The sequence below is a fragment of the Phytophthora infestans genome, genomic scaffold (assembly GCF_000142945.1).
Source record: "Phytophthora infestans T30-4 supercont1.60 genomic scaffold, whole genome shotgun sequence".
Lineage (NCBI taxonomy): Eukaryota > Oomycota > Peronosporomycetes > Peronosporales > Peronosporaceae > Phytophthora > Phytophthora infestans.
In genome coordinates, this window is record NW_003303699.1 from 547,414 (window position 1) to 556,406 (window position 8,993).

Here is an 8,993-nt window from a genome sequence, read left to right on the forward strand (position 1 = left end):
TGCGAGATTGGTGCGAATGCCGAACTGCCAAGACAACGACCATCCTAGGCGCTGAGCAGAAATCATCAGCCCCAACATTGGGTTGACCGGGCCATACAATTTTTGGCAAAACAAAGAATCCGGCCAGGTGGTCCCAAGAGTGGGGAAAACCGAAATGGGAAAGGAGAGGTACCAACTTCGCACGCTTGTATAAATCAAAGCGGATGCCAATGTTGAGTCAAGGGAAGAGTCCGTAGCGACTTTGGACGAGATGTCATTCTCGGTTGCTCGAGTGTTAACAACCGGAGGAAATGAAGCAACGGAGGCCACAAGAAGTGATTTCTGCGAGCACCCAGCTATCAACATTGGTCTGGAAGACTACGCGAAGGTGTTGGCATTCCTGCCTGACCTTACCGAATAAATCAACACGACAATTGACTACAATGTGCCCAATGTTGCTGATCCCCAGCTGTCGACCGATCGCAGGGAACGTCTGGTCGCAACGCTAAAGAACCACGAGTATATCCTGATTGCTAGTGGTAACGCACTGCCGTCACCAGCCTACGGCGCGGTATGCGATATCGACACGCAGGGGCTCGCTCCAATCAAACAGCGTGCCCGGCGCGTGCCGCTACGATTTATCGGCAGACTGTACGAGCTGTTCCGCGCTTTCTTGCGAGCAGGACTGATCGTCTTTTCAGACAGTCCATGGGCATCGCCAATTGTGATTGTGATGAAAAAGAACGGGCTGGACATCCGGCTCTGCATCGATTTCAAGATGGTGAATGCCATCACCGCAGTCATGGAATATGCAATACCGCTAGTCGACGATCTGCTGACCGATCTCAAGTGCTACCTATGGTTCTGCTCGCTGGATGCTGCAAGTGGCTTCTGAGCGGTCATGATGGACCTTGCGAGCACGTAAAGTGTCGGCGTTTGTCTGCGCACTCGGACACTTCGAGTGGTTGCGCATGCCCTTCGGTTTAAAGAACGCGCCGATGATCTACCAACGTATGATTGACAACGCACTCTGGGGGCTCGTTCAGCCTAAAGGAGGTTGGTTTGAATACTCGAAGAGGAAGCGTTTAACTGAAGAACAAGCCAAGGAACTTCGTGGGCCAAGCACCGAGGGTTCGTTTCAAACGAAGTTCGCGGCAGACTGCGAAGCACCGGTGGAGGCCGACCCTGTACTACAACTCTTCAACAGTCCCGCAGCTGACATGTTAGCGAACGGGGAACCAGACGAATCATCGCTGGTACCTGTGGTGTAGGGATTTCCAGATTCGACCATTCGTCAACCTACTTTAGATCAAGAATCGGCTCGGTCTGATAACCCAGATCTTAGAAACAAAGGATCACGGTAATTACTTAGCGATCTGTCCGGATGATGCTATCCGGATAGCCGCTGAGCTCAACGGTCGCCTGAACCCAGCGGAATGGTCGGTAGAGATCCGAAACGACTACATTTCACTAGATATTTGTATGAGAAGCATAGGATTAAATAGGGGGGGGCGAAAAGGCACCCAGAAGATAACAGAGCAGAATTTTCTTAGTCCAAGACACGTTACACGCTTCCAGTAAGTCTCTGCATATGGCTGGATTATGCCTATCGTTGATACCCAACAGGCATAGCTTGTAGGGTATTGACTGGTAGCGCCTAGAGATAGGTCGGTCCGGGTAGACCAAAAGTCTCGCTACGCGCGAAGGAAGCCCTGCAAACTCAGCGGGTCGGTACGTCAGATAGCCCGGGTGCCGTGACACTTCTAGCTGAGCAGCATCTGCGCTCGGTGACCTGTAAACCTGCTCGCGCGCCGTCGTCCATCCTTTGGTGGGCACAGGGTTTTTGAACGAGCCCAGCCGGCGGAGCCTCGGAAGTGCTCTGACTTGGTTAGTCGGAACCGAGTGGAAGCGAGCCACTCGTCTGTCCCGGTTGGGCCGAACCGCGAGGGAACCACCTCTGCGCAGGCCATACAACGGCCGACCTAACTCGGCGATTCGCTGTGGTTTGTAAAAGGAATCCACATCTGACGGTATTTGTGTGTTCTACTATACCACATACCGGTGTTTGGTCGACGATCGTTTGTGGATGATATTTGCTTCGGTGGCGAGGATTTCGACAGCTGCCTGGCGACGTTGGACCGATTACTGGCAAGATTTGCAAAGTGTCGGGTCAGCATTAGTTTCACCAAGAGCATCTTCTGCCAGTCCAAGGTGGACTTTCTGTCGCATAAACTTTCGCCAGAAGGAATCAGGGCTGATCCAAAGAAGCTTGCGGCCATTACCGAGCTTTCGTTTCCGACGGGTAAGAAGGGTGTGGTGTTGGAAATCCCACGTGAACTCTAGCTACAACTGTAGTTAGGATGTTCCCACAACAATACGTCTACTAGGATAGTAAACGATCGTTCGGGCGGACCTGAGGACCCCAGTTCTGCCTTTGCACCGGGACAAACTGGACCTTGTAAACTATTAATATAGGCCAACCAGTAAAATAAGAACACGCTACTAGCACGAGCAAAGCTAGCAGGTGTTTTGAATCCTCGTGGTCCCAACAGCGGAAGGGTACCAGGCACGGGTAAGCCTTTTACGAGATCACCGAGTGTTCAACACTCGCCTGGAAGAAATAAAAGGGAGGCAATTCAAGCACTCCCAGTCGTGCAAATAGGCAACAATAAGCCGTCACGTAAAACCTCCCGATAATAATCGGCCAATACACAGAGTCTCTTGGCCTTGCCGGATGAACCCTCGCTACAGAGCTTCGAGTTTACCGACAGGCATAACACACTCAAACAAGCTTGACCTGACGCTTACCTTGAAGCCGGACGTCGCTCTGTGTGCTTGAGTGGAAATTCTGTTCTGTATTTAAGCTTACCCTTTCGGGTCTATTCCTAATAAGAAGTCCTAATCAAGTATACAAATATCAAGTGAACAATGATCCGTTATGGATCTTCTTGCATGCCAAGCGTCGTCTGCACCGTCGCATGAGCATCTTTAACGGTCCGCGCCCTGTCCAAGACGGTGAACGTGCCTTCCAAGGGTCGCTGAGTCTTCCGCAAACTCATCCCAACCGCCACTGAGGGTTCGTACCGTAGATGGTCCGCTGAATGCGAATCCGGCCAGTCCATTATTAATAATAAGGACAGCCTGGATTCAGTGACATAGGGCCGTATCCGATACTTGTTGAAAACTCGGAGGTGACGCCGTCGAGTCCCTTGCACCTTGGCGTCTCCGTACATCACCCGACCGAGGGTTCGTCGCTTGAACAACTTGGGCGGTGTCACGTCTTTGTCGACGGGTGATAATCCGCAACTACGGAGAAATCACTACACCACAACTGCCCCTGTTGCAATGGAAGCCACGGTACTGGTGCCCGTTGTGACATTTCTTCATTCTTTAATTCACCATCTCGTCACCGTATGTCCAAGCCTGAATCGAGCCGTGTCCGACGCTTTTCAGCGTCTCAATCCTCGTAGACGTCGCGAACGTGAACAGCTGGAGGTACGTCAGCTCATCCTTCTCTTGAATCATCGGCACCTTGCTCATCATCTCGCATTACTCGACTTGTTTCTCAGGAGGGCAAGGCCGAGGGTTCGAACGTCCCTCAGTCTGCTACACTTCCTCCGACAGCGGCGTCATCAACTGGTCCTTCGGCGCTTCCTGCCCCAGACTCTTCACTCCCTGCGGTAGCTCCTGCAGCACTCCCCGTCGTCGCTGAATCCGCGGAGATGGCTCCTGCTGCTCCTCCTGCCCCAGCTGGTGGTCCACCACCACTCACCGAAGATTCGCTGCGCGCCATGCTGGCTGAAAGTACGGAGGCATCGGTCGATCACATGATGACCTCGATAATCCCGTACTTGACTGCAATGGCTCGTCACCAAGTGCAGCTCAGCGTTGCGCCTCCTCTCCACGGCGATATACACACTCAGCGTCGCCTCGAGACTGCCGTTGGTTTCGATGATGTCCTCGCTGCGATACAACCTGTTCCTGACGCGCTGTCGGCATTACCCGAACGAGTTGCCGACTTGGAACGTCAGTTGCGGTTTGCTCAGTCCGAGGCTGCTGCCGCCGTACGTTCGGTGGCACCCCACATCATGGCTCGTGAGAACGCGGAGACGTTCCTCAAGGCTGTCAACGCTGAGATTGAAGCCTTACATCACAACATCAAAATTCTCCGCGAGTCGAACGCCAAGAACGACGCCATGCTCGCAAGTGTTCAAGCCACTATGGAGCGACACGCAGAAGACTTGAATCGTCTTCACTGCGAGGTCGAAGCTCGGGACGTTTTCATCAGTACTTTACAAAAGAAGCTGGCTCGCGAACGCGAGGTGTACAAGTCTTCTATTGGAGCGAATACCGAGCAGACTCGGAAGCTTCACCTCCTTCTGGTAAAGCTTGCCCAGGGCAATTACGTTGATAACGACACGCTTAAGGTCCTCGAGAACCAGCAAGACCGTAACACTCGCCTCCTCCAAGCGAATCGTACCCTCCGTGCACACGTGAGTCTGGCAGAGATGGATCCCGAGGTACTTCGTCTGGCTGTTGAAGGTACGCTCATAATGTCGCTCCTTCCACCGTGTGTTCAGCAACTAATGTTCGTTCACAATCCTTCGTGATAGGTCTGACTGCGGGTGAGCTGGACCTGGACGCGCTGGACTTGGATCAGGAGACGTTAGTCGCTTTGCAGCGCATTCAGTCTGCCACCGCGTCTTTGGACGATCCTCAAGCCCTTCCTGCAGCTTTGGCCAAAGCCGCTCACCAAGTGGCCCATGGGAAGTCCCATAAGCGTCTTAGACCAGGTGGCGAGGATTCAGACGACGAGTCTGAAGACTCTGACGAAGACAAGGCTCCAATCCCATCGAACAAGGCCAGTACTTCGATGGCAGCTGCCGGTCTCGGTGATGCGCCACCTGCCGATACTTCAACTCCCAAGTCGGCTCGTCGATCGCTGTTCAGTCCGAAGGCGTGGAAGAAGGCGGCCCAGAAGAAGCGCAAGAAATCTCGTCCTCATTCTCCTGCCAAGTCGCCCCGACGTCATATGAAGACTCGGCCCAGGTCTGTACCTTCTTCTCCAAGTTCATGGTCGCCACCTCCTACACCAGCGTCTTCCTCGACTCCCGCCATGGTCGACCTCAGTGGCGACCGGAGTGACGTGGACATGGGGACTGCTGATCCAAGTAGCGTCCCTTCGGTTCAAGAAACTGCTACAGAGCCTTCGGGTAAGGATGTGAACCCTGGGGATCACGACGATGTTCCCGGTTCTCCTGACGCGCCTTCGCCCCCGCCTCAGGGTCCACACGATGTGGCCAAGCCACCAGCTTCAACAATTTCCCCTTCTCCAGCCTACATACGCGCTGCTTAAGAAGCTCTGCGTGAGGCCGAGCAAATGCGACCCATGTTCGGCTCAAGTGCTGAAGGTGAAGAGTCGGACCACACTGTCCCACAAGGCAAGTCTGCTTCGGCGTCTGTGGCGACGTCCAAGACAGTTGAAGACTCGGGAGTAGTTTCTACAGCAGGGCCTGCCCCTGTTGAAGCTGCTCCACCAGCCTCCGTGTCTTCAAAGCCGGCTCCGATGGTTCTGACGGCTGTCGTACCAAGCGTGTCTTCGCCTGATTTTTCGATGGAGTTTGATGACGATGGAAATGCTGATGACGATCGTGGAGATGACGTGGATGATAATGAACCTTCGGTGGATGATTCTCCTGATGCTCCCAGTGGTGGCGGTGATGTTCCGCCACCTACCGATCATTCAAGCACACTCGATGACGAAGATATTGAAGATTCCGAGAGAAATTGGAGCAATCTTGGCTCAGCTCGTCCTCCGACTCCACCTCGGCCAAATCCTTCGCCGATGATGACTTCCCCAATCATCGTTGCCGGCCCGCCTCCTTCGCCACCAGCAAGTCCTCCGGCACCAGCATCTTCTCTTCCTGTTCCAGTGTCTCCTCGTCCGTCTATTTGGACTCTCGATGCTGGACCTGGACGCATAATTACGGCAACCTATACTTCGGTGCCGCGTGGTGGTGGTGCACCGTCGGTTGAGCCGTTGCCTCACCGAGTGTTATCTGGTACTCGCCCTATAGTGCCGGCTTCGTCCACCCTGCCACCGTGGGTTCTTCCGTAGAGTTTACCGATGTAGGCGCCAAGAAGTGTTTCGAGCGACTCTTGAGCTTAACGCTTCCTGAACCAGCTGGTGAGGTGACCGTGCGTACAACGTTGGAGGGTCTCCAAGCGTTCTTTGATTATTCGCATCCTGATCACCCGTACCAGCAACTTCGGCAGCTTTATCCTCTTCAAGCTTGCCTCTTCGACACTGTCGACTTCAAACCAAGCGTCCCCATCTCAAAGCGTGCTCCGATTGAGACGCGTCTCAAGATGATCTGGGCGAACCTTCGGGGTGACGGCGGTAAGCAAGGTGACCTCGGGTTCGCGTTGTGGGAGCGTCTCCACTGGCTTCCGTTGGCTGGTATCGAACGAGGTCTCGCTGAAGAAGGCAAAAAGGTTGGCCACGACAAGGAGCGCTTGAAGGAACTGAGAGCTCTGTTGAAGAAGCTCTTCAGTGAGCGCGACCGTCGTGCCGATCGTCTCCGTAACAAGTACCGTGAGCAGTACATGGCGTGGAGTCGTGACTCGGTTTCCTCTGGTGCTTCCGGCGCGCCGTTCATTCGTCCCGAATTGCTTTTGGAGCCGTCGAAGCCGTGGTACCCCATTGAAAACTTGTCGTTCGCACCTCGGACATCTGACTGGCTTTCCGAAGTTCCGGCTCTCGACGCTCGTCAGCCATGGCGTACTGGATGGATGAATGCGCCGCATCAGCACCCGTACAACACCACGTACTTCCCGTGCCAGCGTAATCCGGAGTTCTTCAATCCTCGTGGTACGCGTTTCGTGGATGTGTACCGAAGCGTGATCGTTGACCCGTCTCTCGATTCAACCGAGCTTATTCCGACCTGGCGTTCGTTGTTTGACTCGCCACCGGGTACTCCACGTCCTGCTCTGGCTGCTGCTCCTGTCGAAGCTGGTACCGAGGATTCGCAGGGTCCGGCTTCAGCTCCAGGTGCCGAGGCTCAGGTTCTTGATGAAGAGGAGAAGGAGAGTGGTGACTCGGCTTCGTTGACACTCTTGGCCACCGCGGCCAGACACTTGGAATCGATTTGAATCCTCGCTGCACGTTCTACGACGTTCTCCAGCATCTCAGCTAACTGTTGAGGTGTCCCGCGTGACTTCGTTTTCAGTGATTGCTCCGCGGTCGGCATTCATGTTTTCTTATTCTTAATCCACTTCCACAGCGTAATCATGTTCATGTTGTTCTTCAAATGCATATACAATTTGTTGTTGCAGTAACGTTATTCGTCTGTTACCACAGGCTGCATCGCCCTGTGGACAGTTCATACGTGATCAAGTCACGCTAGTCTTCGTCCGCCACTTGCGCCATCTGCAGCCGATTCTCGCTCTTCTTGGCTCGCAAATAGTCGTACAGCAGACCTCCACATGACAAGTTTGATGATGGTTCCCAAGTTGTATCTTCATAGCCCACCCACTTGACTTTGAACTCGCGTACAGCAAGCTCCGTGCTCGTCGTTAGTGGTGTTCTGTCGTCGAGGATGGCCTCGACTTCATATTCACCGGCAACTTGATCTGGTTCCCAGCTGTCCTCAGGCAGTAGTTCCTCATCGAAGTCGAGTCTTGCTTCATTAGTCGCGTCAAGTACCAACCGAGTGTTCGGTCGACTGTTGAATTCGTTGACAGCCTTGAGTCTTGACACATGCACTACTGGGTAAAAGCGATACCCACTTCGATCAGGCAGTTCCAGCTCGTACGCAAACTCTTCCACCTTGCGCTTGATCCGAAAAGGTCCATGCCATCGGTGAGCTAATTTCTTCGTCAAACCCGGTTTGACGCGTTCCATGTACAACCACGCCCGGCTCCCAATCTCAAAAAGAGATCTCGGTGGAGCTCTTGCAGGATCTTCCATCTCTTCCGAAGCTTCTGGAGGGTTCGCCGAGTGTTCGTTTCCACTTGGTTGAGGTACAGCAGCTTTTTCCAGTCGACTCAGGGCCTCATTATGCTTTTTAGCCCTTCGCTCCTTTTCTACAGCCTGATAATCTTTGGCCATAGTGAGGGCGACCTCATGTTGTCGATTGATCTCGCGCCGCCACGCCAGTGCGTCAGACTGCTTGCCGAGTCCTCGTTTGAGCGATGACGACATTGCCGGCAACGTCGACTGCGCATCCCAACCATGAACGAGGTAGAACGGCGTTTCCTTCCTCGTAGTGTCTTGAGAAGTATTAATAGCAAATACTAGCTTCTCCGCGATTTCGTCCCCAGTCTTGCTGTAGAGGGTCTTCCGCGTACACCCGTACGGAACCCATCACCGACTTCACCGAGCGTTCCTGCTGTCCATTAGCCTGTGGCCGATAGCTCAAAGTCGCTCTTGATCTTGACTGCATCATCTCTGCGAACGCTTGGAAAACCTCGCTCATGAAGCGTGGGCCGCGGTCATGCCTTATTAATGATGGGGCTCCGAACCGTCGATACACACATTCTTCGAACACTTGGGCAACACTCAGTGCAGTCGTATCTGACATAGCCTTGGCAATAACGAATCCTGTGAGCGAGCACTGAAATAGGAGCAACGCCGTGTTGCCCCTACGAGATTTCGGTAGTGGGATCACAAAATCCATCGAGACAATCTGGAAAGGTCGTTCGGCTAGTACGTTACCAGGTGAGTATCCACGAAGCTGTGGACGGCTTTTACTCGAGCTGCAATCTGGACATGACTTCACATGCTTCTCCACGTCAGCGTACAAGCCGATCCAATAATAATCGGACTTAACGCGATGGAACGTTCTCACCACACCTTGATGTCCTCCTTCCGGCGAGTTGTGACAGTTCTGCAAGACCTCTTGAATCATCGTTGTCGGTACCACAAGCCGCAGCTTGGTCTCCTCTTGCCAACCGTGGTCGTACCGACGATTCAATCCAAGATAGTGAAGCACGCCGTCTTCTGATAACACGAA